Source organism: Heptranchias perlo, chromosome 33, assembly GCF_035084215.1.
Source record: "Heptranchias perlo isolate sHepPer1 chromosome 33, sHepPer1.hap1, whole genome shotgun sequence".
NCBI lineage: Eukaryota > Metazoa > Chordata > Chondrichthyes > Hexanchiformes > Hexanchidae > Heptranchias > Heptranchias perlo.
Window position 1 is genome coordinate 3066096 of NC_090357.1, and position 17264 is coordinate 3083359.

The 17264-nt window shown below is 42.2% G+C and overlaps 1 long non-coding RNA gene across 1 annotated transcript in view; it reads left to right on the forward strand.

Annotated features, from left to right (window-relative positions):
* Positions 1-2552: 2552 nt before the first annotated feature.
* The window catches only part of LOC137301283 (uncharacterized), a 47332-nt gene continuing 32620 nt past the window's right edge, over positions 2553-17264 (forward strand). The window contains exons 1-2 of the long non-coding RNA XR_010958257.1: positions 2553-2756; positions 11482-11546. This is a non-coding gene — a long non-coding RNA (uncharacterized lncRNA). The remainder of the gene's footprint in view (positions 2757-11481; positions 11547-17264) is intronic.

Here is a 17264-nt window from a genome sequence, read left to right on the forward strand (position 1 = left end):
CCACCAGGCCCCCATCCCAGGCCCCATCCCCACCGAGCCCCCGAGCCCGCTGGGCCCCCATTGTAACCAGGCCTCCATTTCCACTGGGCCACTCCACAATCTATAGAGAGAAGAAGGTTAAGGGTGACCATCTCGGTCTATATAAAGTTTTAAATGGTACAGATAAGATAAGACATTTTATTATTTCAAAGTAAACCAGGCCAAAAGACATGAGTTTAAATTATAGGACACAGATTTAAGGTAATTGGCAAAAGAACCAGAAGGGGAGATGAGGAGAATTTTTTTACACAGCGAGTTGTTCTGATCTGGAATGCGCTGCCTGAAAGGGCGGTGGAAAAAGATTCAATAATAACTTTCAAAAGAGAATTGGATAAATACTCGAAAACGAAAGCTTTGCAGGGCTATGGGGAAAGAGCATGGGGGAAGTGGGACTAATTGGATTGCTCTTTCAAAGAGCCGGCACAGACACGATGGGCCGAATGGCCTCCTTCTGTGCTGTAAGATTCTATGATTCTACTCTTTAGATGGAGCCTGATCCTGTTGTCATGACTCCTCAAAGCATCTAACCTGTTTCATCAAGAATTTACAAGTCTAAAATTCATGGTCAGACTAATTCAGTAGGTGATGAGTTTCGCTATTGCCAGATGGTGGACAGATTGAGATTGCCATGAATTGTATGTTGAACATAATTTAAATTGCCTCAAGGCCCAGTGGGAGGGAGTGAGGGAGGGGGAGAGAAGCTGGATGGGATTCCCCATGAATTATTATGTGATTTGCACACTTTTGGTGACCGAATAGTGTGCGTTAGTGGATCATACAATGGGGATCGAGTCAGGATTACAGTAACATTGCTGCAATGTACACATATGAAGCATCTTCTGGAATAGGAGATAAAGAGAGTTGATTTCTTACCTTGTACTTTAATACTGGAAAGTACTGCACTTTGAAATTCTGTGGACACTCCTTAACAGAGGTTGAAAAGATGCATAGCAGTCAATTGGTGTCCCTTTCTGACATACCCTAGCCCTGGACTGAGCCATGGGCTAAGTGGTAGCATTCCCTCCTCTGAGGCATGGGGCTGCAGGGTTCAAACCTCACTCCTGATAGTCCTGCAGAGTAGAGACCAGAGCTTGGGCTCTTAATTCTAGATTGACATCCAGACTAGGTATTGTACCTGGAACCTTCTAAGGATTACATTTACCAGCTGTTTTAAACACAGGTGTAACAAATTTCCTGTGGGGATGGGGAAGGTTTAGTGGCTTAGTGCATTGGCGCGCCAACATTCTGCACCGGTGTGCAGATAGTTCATACGGGGAATCCCATCCATCTCTTCCCCTGCCCCGTGCCTCTCGGGCTTTTTAAATTAGGTTTAACGTAAAAATCAAGGCTAGCTCAATCTGTCAACCATCTGTGATGTTACTAATCTGCCAACAGCAAGATTCACCGACTACTGAATTACTCCGACCACAAATCGTTGGCTTGCAGGCCAGAAACTCTTGAAGACTCGTTGCCTTGAAGCTTTGAGGGAAATCTGGAGGGGGACTCATCCTCTCACAGACAGCAACAACAACTTGCATTTATATAGGCCTTAAGCATAGTAAAACGTCCCAAAGTGTTTCACTGGAGCGTAATCAGACAAAAATTTGATACCGAGCCACATAAGGAGATATTAGGAGAGGTGAGGGTAAGCTTGATCAAAGAGGTAGGTTTTAAGGAACGTCTTAAAGGAAGAGAGAGAGGCGGAGAGGTTTAGGGAAGGAATTCCAGAGCTTAGGGCCTAGGCAGGTGAAGGCACAGCTGCCAATGGTGGAGTGATGAAAATCGGGGATGCTCAAGAGGCCAGAATTGGAGGAGCGCAGAGATCTTGGAGGGTTGTAGGGCTGGAGGAGGTTACAGAGATAGGGAGGGGCGAAGCCATGGAGGGATTTTAAAATGAGGATGAGAATTTTAAAACCGAGGCATTGCCGGACCGGGAGCCAATGTGGGTCAGCGAGCACAGGGGGTGATGGGTGAACGGGACTTGGTGTGAGTTAGGATACGGGCAGCAGAGTTTTGGATGAGCTCAAGTTTATGGAGAGTGGAAGGTGGGAGGCCGTCCAGGGGAGCGTTGGAATAATCGAGGAAAAATTCTTGCTCAAATACTCCCTGATCCTCAAAGGTAATCAAACAAAACCTCTGAATATTCATGATGTTTATATCCTCATGATTCAATCTTGGCTTCACGTTTTTCTTTCCAACTCTACTCTGCCCAAGCTGCAGCTCAGGAACATTTATGTCCTATCCTCGTTTCTAATCTTCCTTATCACATGATAGACTTCCCTTGCTCCCTCTGCTACGGTTTCCATCTTCTGCTTACCCTCATAAAATCATAGAATCATACAGCATAGAAGGGGGCCATTTGGGTTTAGCTTTGCTCTTCTGCTGCTCTTCCTCCTGTGTACCCTTAGCTTCTATAATTGTTTCTTTTGTGGCTTTCTTAAGATCTCCTAGGCGTTCACCTACTTGGACATCCTATTTTTTTCTCTCTCTAGATCTGGGAACTCTTTCTTGAAAGCATCCGGATGGCCTTGTTTGGTCAGTTGTGGTGCGGAGCATTAAAGATCTCGAGAACCTCCAGCAGATGATGAGGAGTCAGCAGGACGCTGGCTTCAGCTCGCTGGAATGTTGATGGCTGCTGACATTCGATGGCGCTGTACGTGTGAAAAAGAAAAAGCGAGAGGACATTCAGCTGCGTTGAATCTAATCAAACTTGCAAGGTCAGTGATTTAAAAAGAATGAATGTTTATGAGGGTGCTGGGTGGTGCAGCGGGTTAAACATAAGGACCCCCTAAAAATCTGTGGGCCTCAGTCCCGGAATAAGTCTGGGATCTCTCTGCCGATGACCTCCAGTGCGGACCCTGGCAAAGTATGCGGGTTCAGGGAGAGACTTGAGCCCATAATCCAGGCTGACACTCTCAGTGCAGTACTGAGGGAATGCTGCACTGTCGGAGGTGCCGTCTTTCGGATGAGACGTTAAACCGAGGCCCTGTCTGTCCTCTCAGGTGGACATGAAAGATCCCATGGTGCTATTTCAAAGAAGAGCAGCGGAGTTCTCCCCGGTGTCCTGGCCACTATTTATCCCTCAACCACCATCACTAAAACAGATTATCTGGTCATTATCATATTGCTGTTTGTGGGAGCTTGCTGTGTGCAAATTGGCTGCCGCATTTCCTACATTACAACGGTGACTGCATTTCAAAAGTACTTCATTGGCTGTAAAGAGCTTTGGGATGTCCTGAGGTGAAAGGCGCTATATAAATGCAAATCTTTCTTTTTTTATTAACTTAAATAATACAGGTGGGCGCCTTTGCTACTAGGGATGTATCTCGAGCACCCACCGGAGGGAGAAGGCTGCAAATTACAGTAGTGGGCGCCAACCCAGGGTGTCGCTGTGCCCCCATAGAAAGATGCGCTTGACGGGGGTGGGGGGAGGCCAAAATAAAAATCGTCAGTAGTCCAGGCCGTGACCCATGGCCTGGACACTCAACTGCGCCCCAATTCCGCAGTGGTAGTATGCCTGGTCTCAATCAGTGTACTGATCCCCTGCTCTTCCGCCACGCTGGGAAAGCATTGGGGAGCAAATTTCAACTTTGGCAGGGGTGCAAGACGGGTGACAGCGGAATTGGTCGTACAAGGGGAGCTGATGGTAACTATCAAGCAGGAGAGGAGAGCAGAAAGTCTGCAAGTTGTAGGAGCATTTTGTTACAGGAGGTAAATATTAAACGACTGCCGTTCTGAATAGGCTCTTTATGTAAGAAACAGTTTTGTTATCCATTTAAATTGAAATTGATTGTGTATAGAACCTGAAATCCAATCTCGGTGTGGTTTAGATTAAATATAATTAATAATTGTGCCACACATTTTTAAATTAACATCAGCACTGAAGCTGAGTACTGGAGTGGTATGCGATAGAGTATAGTTGAGGCATGGGAATCACAAATTTGCACTTGAACTGGAGAAATAATAAAACACAAAAGCTGTATTATGTGAAAATAGCAAATTAAAAAAAAAACAAAGTAAAATCGAAAAGAAAAGAAAACAATGGAGAGACAAAGAGTCAGATAAATATTTTCAATAGAGGGTTTGTCTATAGAGTGTCGCTGGTCCAGTTTGTTAAAGCATTGGTTTTAATTCAGCTTCATACCTACATTTAAAGAGATAATTATCGATCTGCACACACGCTGTCTCTGCCTGTTACATACAAAACAGTTATAAGCTGTCATTATGAATCTGACAGGCTGGTGTCTCAAATTGTTCGAGTCGGAGCTTGTTCTGCTATTCCTTGCCTTTGTGGAACGAACGGCTTTGTTATATATGCATGAAGACTGTAATTTGATTTCTTTTTAAGATGTATATTTGTATCGTGAAATTTGGTTAAATTAGTGATATACTGTACCTTTAGGTAGGCTGTCTTAGTATCATACAGTCACCTTGGAGCGAAATCATTTTAACGTGTGGGTTTGCTATTACTTGTGATTGAGAAAGCCTGTTAGTGATTGGTTACTAGTGATTAGGCTTGTGAGGCCTAAACCAGGACTAAATATGATTTTATTATTTGGGGGAATTGCACGATAACCATTTAATAGCATTTGTCCTGTAGCAAGAATTGTGACACCAATGAACTTTCCCAAATTTTTCCCCTGGAAATTTAAACCACAAAAAAAAAATAGGGTTTTTTGGGGAAATAAAAAGGGTTTTATATTCGTGACAGAAATTCTATTTCTTGAACATTGCGAGTGTGGCTTGTCTTTAACTAGGCGGAGAAATGCGAATAGATTCTGCAATTATCCAAGGTTTTACATGTGTAAATATATCTGGGGTTCTCCAACTGCTTTTGTCTAGACAGAGAGATCAATCAAGCAAAGCCTCAGCCTCACTCTTCACAGCATTCATTCTCCAGCTCTCATTTCCATTTTGAACACAAACGCACTCGTGTATTTATATATACACATTGAATTTAATTTATGCAACATTTTGAAATAACACATTTTTTTGCAAAAATATATATTTTTTTGTGAATAAATATAAACCCTTATTTTTTTTTAAAAAGACCTGAATTATGACAGGGGTTTTTGACCTTAATTTTATTAATGAAAATATTGTGTTAATGCTTGGTCAGTAAAGTAAATGTTAATTCATGAAGCAAGAAATTTGTAACTGAGTACCTTTATTTAATGGTTAGGATTGAGAGATTCAAATTAAAATATTCACTATTTAGGAAGATTGTTGTATAATATTTAATATTTAAATAATGTCTACCAATCAATCCCACGTGTGTGTGTGTGTGTGTGTGGTGTGTGTGTATCTCTATACAGTAATAAAACATAAACTTATTAAAAACAACTTGATAAGTTACTAATGGTGATGCTGAGGGGGTTATTCTCCTATTTCATGTAGAACATATTAAATTTACACAACACTGGAAAGTTCCCCTCCCCTCTCCTCATTTAGCTTTCTTATCTTGTGTTCTTGGATCCAATCAGGCGAGATCAATATTTTCACAAATAAAACATAATCCCTTTCTTACCTCGGGACGTCCCAAAGTGCTTTACAGACAATAAAGTACTTTTGAAGTGCAGTCACTGTTGTAATGTAGGAAACACGGCAGCCAATTTGCGCGCAGCAAGATCCCACAAACAGCAACGAGATAAATGACCAGATCATCTGTTTTAGTGATGTTGGTTGAGGATAAATATTGGCCGAGGACACCGGGAAGAACTCCCCTGCTCTTTTAAATAATGCCATAGGATCTTTCACGTCCAGCTGAGAGGGCAGACTGGGCCTTGGTTTAACGTCTCATCCAAAAGACAGCACCTCCGACAGTACAGCACTGCAAGTGTCGGCCTAAATTTTGTCCTTAAGTGGGACTTGAACCTACAACCTTTCAGTGATCTCAGGGATGTGCATGCTACCACTGAGCTTCAGACAAATACTGCATATAAATTGCAGACGAGCCTGATATAATAAGTTAACTGGTTAACTGGACCAGGGGGTGGTGAGGGGAGGAGGGGAGGAGGGGAGGGTGGAATGGGGCCAACATCGAAGTATATAGAAAATAAGTGAATATATAAAAAATAGATTTTTTTTTAATGAATAAAAACCAGCCTCCTGCCAACAAAAACCTGCGTTTGTCCCTTTTAGTTTCCTCCGATTTGTGTTGAATATCCTGGGGGGAAGGGGAAATGCACATTCACAGCACAAAAGGTTTTCGAGGCCTTTAAGAGCTATTAATTTTTAATGTGAATGTCTAAGTAAGTAAAAAGCCTTTAGGACAGTCTGTCCTTGTACTCGTCTAACTGCATTGAACTGCTTTTAATCAGATTCACGGTTTACAACAGGCATTTTATAAAGACACAGCCACCCACCTTACTCGTTTCTTTCCCCCCCCCCTGCCAAAAAAACGTTAACCCATTCATGGTCAACAGAAATATTAAGCAATAAGGAATCCTTCATCTATTCACAAAGCTTATTAACTCAGCTATAAGGCTCAGTTGTCATGAAGTTGTGATGACAGTCATTGTTTGTTATATACGATATAGATAACGGGCTAGTTGATGCTCCTGTCTCTGTAGGTGTCAGCTGTGGCTCAGTGGGTAGCACTCTGCCTCTGAGTCAGAAGATTATAGGTTCATAGTCCCACTCCAGAAACTTGAGCGCAAAATCTAGGCTGACACTCCCAGTGCAATATTGAGGGAGCGCTGCACTGTTGGAGGTGCTGTCTTTTGGATGAGGCGTTAAACCGAGGCCCTGCCTGCCCTCCCAGGTAGACGTAAAAGATCCCATGGCATGATTTGAAGTAATAGCAGCGGAGTTCTCCCCAGTGTCCTGGCTAATATTTATCCCTCAACCAACATCAGTGAAAGAACAAATTATCTGTTCATTATCACATTGCTGTTTGTGGGATCTTGCTGTGCACAAATTGGCTGCCATGTTTCCTACATTACAACAGTGACTACACTTCAAAAGTACTTCATTGGCTGTAAAATGCTTTGGGACATCCTTGCATCTAAATGCAAGTTCTTTCTTGCAAGTAAGAACTTTTGAGCGCTGAATCTTTTAAATAAGCTGCTTGCACAAGTTTGTGAAACAGTCTCATCGTTTAAGAAGTATTTCACTGTGTGTTTTATGGACATGCGATGATCTGAACTCTTCTGATAATCACAATCAGTTTTTCCCCCATAAGGATTTCTACGCATCCCTGTGTTGTGCTGTATTCATCGTAGGGGAGGGCTACTGTATCTAAACATGGTGTAGAAAGGCAGAATAGAACAATCGTAGCATTTTAATAGTGTTTGCTGGTTTCACCTATAGTTTCTCATTTTATTAATTGTTGCTGTTCAAAAAAATTTGAGTAAATGTAATTCAATTAAAATAATTTTACATCCAGTGTTTTTTTAAAAAATAAACAGGAAAAAGAAAACGGGAAAACATGCACTATATAAAGAACCAAAGCAATACTAGGTTTCTCTGTTTTTCTCCATCTCTCTTTCGCTTTCACTCTGCCTTTCTCCAAATATTTCTTGTCTCTTTTCTCACCTCCCTCTCTATCTCTCTTTTTTCTCTATTTGTCTCAGTCTTTCTCTATCTCTCTCTCTCTTCCTATCTATCTCTCTTTGTCTGTGTGTCTGCCTCAGTCCCCTCTATCTATCTATCTATCTCTCTTTGTCTGTGTGTCTGTCTCAGTCCCCTCTATCTATCTATCTATCTATCTTTCTCCCAGCGAAATGGCTAAATGTTGCCGAGGAAACCATTGCACATTTGTCTGAAAACGCTTAAAGGGTTTTGTTTTTTTTTTGTTTTTCTATCTCAAAAAGGCAACAAATGTAAAATATTCTCCTCTTAGCAAAAAATATTGCCATCATTAGTTTTGGCCCCAACAGGGAGTATTCATAAAAAGACATTATTTAAAAATACATACAAATATATTTTCAGCCCTGCCTCTCCGAAGCCCGCATTGACTAACAACCATCTCAGTTATACATTTTTCTAAAACAGTACAGAAAAATATTGCGCCAGTCAAGACATTTTTTAAAATATATATTAAATTAATTTATTTTGTGTGCGTGTTCTTACAATTCGCATACTGGTTTCTAGATTGAGATGGTCACCCGCTTGCTTCATACTTTGATTACACGTACGATAATTATTCATTTTTGATAACAAGCTATTGAGGATGCGTTCAGCTAATGAAATCGCCATGGAGACTTGGCGTACATACCGCATTATTTAATTTGCGGTTGCAAGTGAGCGATTCCTGTATGAAACAACATACGAGAGCTTATTTAAAATACGCGCAACTATTTTATATTTTCTGCCTGATTCCCATCTTACAGTAAACACAGCCTCCTCGCCACTTTATAAATTCTGAAATTTTTGCTGATTTCATTCCCAAAGTTAAAATTATTAAATTGGCTTTGTTTGTTTTTTCCTGAGCTAAGTTTTGTGTTGAGAGTTGTACAGATTGGCCCTGGGTGATGGTGCAACATGGGAGAACTTGCCTGTTCTGTTACATCTGCCCAGATTTATTGAGGCTCCTGACCATATTTCCTTTGTTTTGCACGCTTCACTAATTAAACGCCTCTTCAAGAGAAGTTTCATTAAGTTTCGAATGTTAATTTTTCCCTGCACTTGTGTTCCCTCGGCCTTCAAGAGGGAGAAGCCAGTTATCAACATTTTTTTCTGACCAAGTTTTATTTCTCTTTCTCCATCTCTCTCTTTCCTTTTTCGTTTGGACAAAAATAGAATCAACAGAAATGAGATTAAAATTGGCACAATTTGTGTCCTGATTCAACTCTTAAAGGGGCCCCCACACAAACAGTAGCTTTTCCCTTGTGACGAGTGTGAAAGATGTTTGGAAAGGTTTGTGTAGGTGTGTGTGTGACTGACAAACTTCCTAACAATGTACTTTGGGTCTGAAGGAGCAACGAGCTCCCGTTAGAAATGATTGTTGCTTTGGCTGGCGGTTTGAATAAGGGGGAGTGGGGAGGGGATATAAAATTCAGTTTCGAGCCATAGAAACTGACATGTATAGTGCTGTCATTGTATGGTAGCCTGAGATGAGATCTGTGCACAGATTGGCTATTTCAACTGATGCATCACAGGTATGTGTAAGAGCTATTTAGTCTGGGATCAGCCCCACACCTCAGCTGTCCACTACAATAGGGGTCTTGCAAGTTCCTGAGCAATAAGTCCTGAAGTCTGCCCGCTGTAACTACTTTACTTTGCTGTCGTCCTTGACTTAAGTGGGTTTTTCTTTTGTTTTCTTGTCCTGGTGTTCGAATGCACCCGTTTTCTGACTAAGCAACGATGGCACGCATTGAAGTTAGGCCGTTAACTGTTCCCTCTTAAATAAAAGCCACGAGCTGATGGATCCCGGACAAAACAAAACAACAAAACCGAAAACCGATGGGACGTGGCCACTTTTTGCCAGCAGACATGATCGGCGTTTCCACGAAAATCCAGAAGAATTTTTCTCCTTCCTCCTTTCTCTCTCTCTCCTTTCTCTCTCTCTCTGGATGTCGCTTTGCAGGTCAGCAAACACTAATATTCCATCTTAAGCGATACGTTCCCTTTTTTTTTCTCTTTCTCTTCTTCCCGAAGCAGCCGTGAATAGAGAACAGCGGCATTTGCATCGAGGTATTTAAACAAAGCCTTTTCACAGATTAGACCCATGCTGAGAGGCTGATTGAAGTCACTGGACGGGGAGTGGGGTGGAAATTAAATTTTTTTGGCAGTAAGCCAAAAAAATTAAAAAAAAAATCCGTCGCCCGCTTCTCATTGTGAATTAACTTTTGACGAAGGCGGAGAAATAAAAAGAGACAAAAGCTGAAAATACTGCGGGCGCTGGAAATCTGAAATAAAAACAGAAATTGCTGTAAAAACACTCAGCAGGTCAGGCAGCATCTGTGGAGTGAGATAAACGAGAGTTAATGTTTCAGCTCGATGACCTTTCATCAGAACTGAGACGACTGAAATAAGAGAGAGGACGGCAGCTATGGGAACCAAGCCGGGGACTTGGCAAAACGTGAGGAAGGAACTGTAAAGAAATGCAAGCAAAGAAGTCCCCCTATATGGTGGCAGAAGCAGAGAGCAGCTTCTCTCAATGAAACGAGTTTATATTGCTTAGTGATGTCAAATTATTGCCTCCTTTCTTTCATCCAATCAGTGCTGTCATTATTGTAAAAGACTAATGTGTTATTAAGATGGTAATGCAATTAGTTCTGGTGAACTTAGGTACTCGTTATGTGAGGCTCACTTGTGGGTTTTCACTGGCGGGCTCGTTACACGGAGCGCGGAACATTCATATCACAGATTTCAAATGTGCGTTTACCTTTTAGGCAAAATTTTTATTTTTAAATAAAACACACACACAAATACGAAGGTCGGCCTGGCAGTGTGTGAGCTGTTATGTGATGTGTCTCATCCTCGAACACTACCTGCCCTATCACAGCTTATTTATATTCTTAGAATCATAGAATGATACAGCACAGAAGGAGGCCATTCGGCCCATCGTGCCTGTGCTGGCTCTTTGAAAGAGCTGTCCAATTTGTCCCATTACCCTGCCCTTTCCCCCTAGCCCTGCAATTTTTTCTCCCTTCAAGTATTTATCCAATTCCCTTTTGAAAGTTATTATTGAATCTGCTTCCACCGTCCTTTCAGGCAGCGCATTCCAGATCATAACAACTCGCTACGAAAAAAATGTCTCCTCATCTCCCCTCTGGTTCTTTTGCCAATTACTTTAAATCTGTGTCCCCTGGTTATCGACCCTCCTGCCAGTGGAAATAGTTTCTCCCTGTTTACTCTGATTTTGAACACCTCTATTTAAATCTCCCCCATTCTTGTTTTCACTGTTTTGTTTTGTCAGCTCTATGAAAACCCTCCAAAAAAATAATAAAATAGCTGAGATTCAAATGACTGTCACTTATTGCAGACTCCGTGTACCTCCGAGCCCAGTATGAAAGCTGGTAACTGCAGACTGCTGTAGGGAGCTTCCACCGACTGCTAGCTCCTAACCTGCCGGCTCGCAGCAGCAAATTGCCGGCGCTGTCAGCTCCTCTGCCCCTTGCTCCGTTCGGGTTCATCCACAGAATCATAGAACGATACAACGCAGGAGGAGGCCACTCGGCCCATCGCGCCTGTGCTAGCTTTTCCCCTTTTCTTTAAAAATAAAGCGAAACCGTCACATTTTAATACGATTGCTTCCAAACAAAAAAAAACATCTACCCAAACACACACAACCTTTTTTTTTTGAAAGAAAAAGAGAATGATCTAGGACCCGCTTTCAAATCTGGGTAAAGGACAGGAAGCGGAGTGCGTCGCCTTTTAATAAATTTGCAAGACGGATTGTCTGCCTGCGTGTAATAATATTCGGTGCTGCTTTTTGGTTTTGTTTGCATGCTTGGGCAGATGGCAGAGTTGAATGCTGACTTCTCTCTTTGTTAGGGGGCTGTTTAAAGACAGGACAAAGGTACTCTTAAGAGGGAAGCAGAAGAGGAGAGCGTTGCCTGGTGAGTTTTTCCAAATCTCTGTACTGTGAATGGGGAATATATATATATATTATATATTTAAAAATATCATTCCTCTAATGCGCCCAATACTTGGGACGTTAAGGGAAATGTCGGGCGTCCATTGACAGTAGCGTAAAAATCATATTTAAGCCAAGAATTGGCCGATGACCGGGTTCCGCCCACTACCTGCTGTATTAAAACAAAACCAATTCAAATTCCTCCATGGAAAAGGAACGTGCAGACAAAGATTTTTATAAAAATCCGTGGGCAAGTTCTTTCTTTTAAAAAGCAGCTCCCTGTAAAATTCATGGGGAACAATTAACAAATCTCACTTTGCAAAAAAAAGGGGGTGTTGAGGAGAGCAAATGTGGGCTCAGTAAAGTTCGAGAAGGGATAAGGAAAATAACATTAAGATATTCGTTCGATAGCCCATCACATTGTGAAAGCAAACTTCTCTCAATATTTAAACAATTACACGGTGCTTTTAATTTTAAACCTTATGAAAACAAAGCCACACGCTGTATTTATACTGGGTAAGATTGTGTGTGGTTCTGGGATTTTTATTTTCCTTCTATTTTGTTGCGGGGTCCGCATTTTTAATTTTAAAAAAAATTAATGTACATTTTTTTGTGTGCAGTCAGTGATATTCCTTGATTGCAAACTGCGAATGGTTCAATAATCTAATGGCATTCGGAGAATGTAGATGAGAGGGTCGCATTTTCATATTCTCTGGTGTCAGTGCTGGTACACTGCATTGCTAACTGAGTTCATGAATGCAAGTTTATTTGAATCCAGGATCCCCTGACCTGTGCTGGTACACTCGGTTCCTCATTAGCTTCACCTATTTCGATGTTCAGTGGCTGTGATTTCCTTTCATTTTGTGTGTTCCGTTAACGGTATTGACATAAGGTGGTCATTCAGCATCTGCCCACAGTTGCTTTTATTTTTAATGAAAAGGCAGGGAGATTATGGTGAGGTAAATGTGTTCCTCCTCCAGCTCTGCCCTTTGTCTTTTCATACACGCTCAGAGGGTTATGTTGAGGGAGGGCCTGCAGAAGGTACAGCAGTTTGAATGTAACCTGGTTAGTTGGGAGGGCCAGTGCAATTGGAGAATGTGGGGAGAAATAATGGCTGATCGAGTTATATTTTGTGTTTGTTAACTTTTTTCAAGGTCTGTTGCAGCATTTCTGCAACGTGATGTTGGTAACATATAATAATTTTTCAGCTGGAATTGCAACCAAGTCTTGTTACATCTCTCCAACTACTGAATTCGACTTTTTAAAACAATTCCTTCCCTCATCCCCTGAAGGTGCTGGTGTATAACCTCATGGGTGCCGGCTGCTCTTCAGTCCCATGCCCAGCTGCCGTCTTTCATGCATCGTGAGGCTATTGTACCATGGGGGGCAATCGCAGTTGAGCCCAGTTCTTTCCTCCCCCCCCCGATATCTACACAGGCGTAGTTTCCAGCAGAGGTCACTGGATAGTGACCGTATGCCGAAACCCTGTTTGATCTTCCTATCTCTCTCTAATCGGGGGACACTGAAGCTGTTCCAGACTGCTCCCCTGGTGAGATCAAACTCGGCACAGGTCGGGATCAAGCGTGGGATCTTTCTGGTCTGTATGGTTCAGGTTCACACTGGGAAAGGACACTTGACAACTGATCCACTGGCAGCACAAATATACCTTGTATTAAATTACATTTACAAAATTATGTCATCGCTAAAGAGTATTTTGTATCCCTCTTTACGTTATTCTCTCCCCAACCTCCCCCTACCCCCTCACTTTCATGAGTGATAGGGCAAGCAAAAGAACTCAAAAGGCTGCCTGCAGTGTCAGCTGTGGCTCAGTGGGCAGCACTCTTGCTTGAGTCAGAAGATCGTGGGTTCGAGTCTAACTCCAGAGACTTGAGCACGTAATCCAGGCTGACACTCCCAGTGCAGTACCGAAGGGGTGCTGCACTGTCGGAGATGCCGCCTTTTGGATGAGCCGTTAAACCGAGGCCCCATCTGTCCTCTCAGGTGGATGTAAAAGATCCCCTGGCACTATTTCGAAGAAGAGCAGGGGAGTTCTCTACGGTGACCTGGCCAATATTTATCCCTCAACCAACATCACTAAAAACACGATCTGGTCAATATCTCATTGCTGTTTGTGGGATCTTGCTCTGCGCAAATTGGCTGCCGCGTTTCCTACATTACAACAGTGACTGCACTTCACAAGTATTTCATCGACTGTAAAGCACTTTGGGAAGTCTTGAGGTTGTGAAAGATGCTATATAAATGCAAGTAGATTTGCTAGATAAACACACAAGGGAGAAATTTATAGAAGGATATGTTGATGGGGTTAGCTGAAGAGGAGGCTTGTGTGGAGCATAAACACCGGCATAGACCTGTTGGGCTGAATGGTCTGTGCTGAGCATCCTATGTAATGATCTAAGTCTTTCTTTTACCGTTTCTGCCAATCCCACGGTAAACCCATCAGGAAATGCAGAAAGGAGCTTGGCTGAGTTTCTCGTTTGTTTTTTTCCTCCACTATCCTCCCTCAGTTTGGGGGAGATGCCTGCTCACCATTTGGTACCTTCTCCGTCCCTAAAGGCTGAGCTAGGAAACTCCTTCAGGTTGGAAATATGGTCAGAAGAGTAGCCGCTCGCATTCTGTGGTACAGTGGATTGGAGCACTAATTTTTTTGTGCCAACACAGTAGCTGTAATTGTTTACCAGTTTCAGTGTGTATGGATACAATGGTGTGGTGGTTATGGTACTGGGTTAATAATCCAGAAGTCATGCACTCAAATCCCACTATTGCAAGTTGTGAAATTTAATTTTTAAAAATTGCCAATTTGTAGGCTAGCTTTGGGAAAAATGGCCGGGCGGGGGAGGGGGTAGTGGAAGGAAGTTTCAGAGAGTGGAACTTAGTGGTGCTGGTGTCAGTGTGGAAAGAAAGAACCTGCATTTCTATAGCGTCTATTCGTGACTTCAGGACATCCCAAAGCACTTTACAGCCAATGAAATACTTTTGATGTGTAGTCACTGTTGTAAGGTAGGGAAATGTGGGATGGAGGGAGGGAAGATTACACCAGAGGGCAGTGTCAGAGGAATGGAGAGTTCAGAGTAGGCTTGTAGGGCTGCAGAAAGTTACAGAGAAAGGGAGGGATGAGGCCATGGAGGGATTTAAACACAAGGATGAGAATTTTAAATTTAAAGGCGTTGGGAGACTGGGAGCCGGTGCAGGTCACCGACGACAGGTGTGATGGGCAAGCAGGACTTGGTGTGGGGTCGGATGTGGGGAGCAGAGTATTTGGATGAGCTGAAGTTTATCGACTGTGGGGAATGGGAGGCTGACCATGAGTCTAGAGTTGATAAAGGCATGGAGGCGGGGGTGGGTGACATTTTGGAGGTGGAAGCAGGCAGACTTTGTGATGGAGAGTTATCACATGTAGCCTCAATGGGGGAAGATTACCTCTGACACTGAAATATGTCGGTGGGATTTGAGAATTGTATTTACAGTTTCACTAGAAATAGCAATTATAGGGAAACTCCCACAATGTCCTAACACATGACGAGACGAAACTCTTCCCCCAATACAGCAGTTTAGAAGAATGATTTTGTCCGGCAAGAAACAAATGGGATTTCAGTACAATATAATAATAATCATAAAGAGATTCCGAGGATTTTCTGTTTTATCCATTAAATATATTCCGAGCATATAATTTAGGGATTAGAGTAGGAGCAGTGAATACCACATTTTAATTCCTTGGTTGGTGCCCTTTACAGTACATCTTGTGTGTTTTATAATGGTGCTGTTTGTGGGCTGAAGGATTATGTAATGCTTTGTGTTTGAATAAATTGCAGCCACCCTCATGTTCGGGCTTTTACATAAGCAGCAATTCAGCACGAGGTACTGAAGGAGGCTGTCACTGACGTGCTGGGTTGGCTGTTCTAATCCCCTCGTACAGAGATGACTCTGCACATGAAATGGTGTTTGTACCCAGGGCTGCTGATTTACCTCCTCTATTTCCAAACAGGCAGGTAAATAGATATTAATTATGTATGTGAAAAAAATCAGAAGACATTTAACCATCTGACATCTAAATATACTCAGAAAGAAACAGGACTATAACATAATTTGTAATGCTTGTAATATACATATCAGGTACTGTACAAATAGTATACAGTATATTGTGTAGTATAATGTTTGTAGTATAAATGAATCACTGCATAATTATAATGTACAGTATTGTATAGTGTGCTAATTGTGCATATGATACACTCTACATAGTGTACAGCGTATTGTGTAGTGTAATGCTTGTAGTATAAGTCATACACACTATATAATCTACAGTGTATTGTATAGTGTAATGCATGCGGTATAAATGATTCACTGTGTATACATAGTGCACACTGTATTGCATGGTGTGGTGATTGTATATACGATACACTCTATATAGTGTACAGTGCATTGTATAGAGTGATGCTTGTAGTATAAATCGTACACTGTATATAGTGCACAGTTTATTGTTTAGTGTAATGGTTGTAGTATAAATTATACGCACTACATAGTGTACAATGCATTGTATAATGTAACGTAATGATTGTACATATAATACACTATATAGTGTACAGTGCATTATATAAAATAGTGTTGTGCTTGTATATATCGTACTGGTGCTGCTCAGAGATTCCAGCCATATAATGGGGAGTACTGGTCGCACTCTCACCTCTGAGTCAGAAGATTGTGCGTTCCAGCCCCACTCCAGAAACTTGAGCACATAATCCAGGCTGACACTTCAGTGCAGTATTGAGGGAGTACTGCACTGCTGGAGGTGCTGTCTTTTGGATGATACATTAAACCGAGACCCCGTCTGCCCTCTCAATTGGTATGAAAGATCCCACAGCACTATTCGGGGAAGAGCAGTTAAGTTCTCCTGGTGTCCTGGCCAATATTTAGTCCTCAACCAACAATGCTAAAGCAGATTACCAGGTCTTTTATCTCATTGTTGTTTGTGGGACCTTACTGTGCACAAATTGACTGCTGCGTTTCCCTATATTGTACTGCACTTCATTGGCTGTAAAGCGCTTTGGGATGTCCTGAGGTTGTGAAAGGCGCTATATAAATAGAAATACTTTCCCTTCCTTTAAGGCTAACCTGGATAGCAGTGATGCCTTGCCTTCAGAGATGAGCTGGAAACCCACCTCATGGGGCAGGGCCCTGTGCCCCTGAAGACAGCTCCTCACTCTGTGTTGATCTTACAGCACTAGTTCCAAAGGCTAGCTCCAACAAGTATTGAAGCTTCCAAAATGAAAGAAAGGCAGATTATCTGGGCAAACAATGACTAATTCTAACAGATAAAACTCCTTATCACTCGAGCACTCTCCTTTCTGAAGTTGTTGTTGTGTACTTTCTGTCCATTGTTCTGTTAATTACCAGTTGACATGATGTAAGATCAAAGACCTTATTTTTTTAACCCTCTGCAGCACTCCCAATCAATTAAGCCCCAGGCTACCATTCACACCCACAATTGCCTTGTCTCTCCCATTCATTCTTCCATCGATGAGCTGCTCGAGAGTTGACCTGGCGAGTGTACATTGTCACTTTTACACTGACTCTTGTGTAGGATGGAATTCCGAACTGCCAGATGCCCCCCAGGCTTTTACCCTACCGAATCCGGCTCTCCAATCCAATCAGTAGACTTGTGACCCCAGTGTTTTGGGTGTGTACCAGA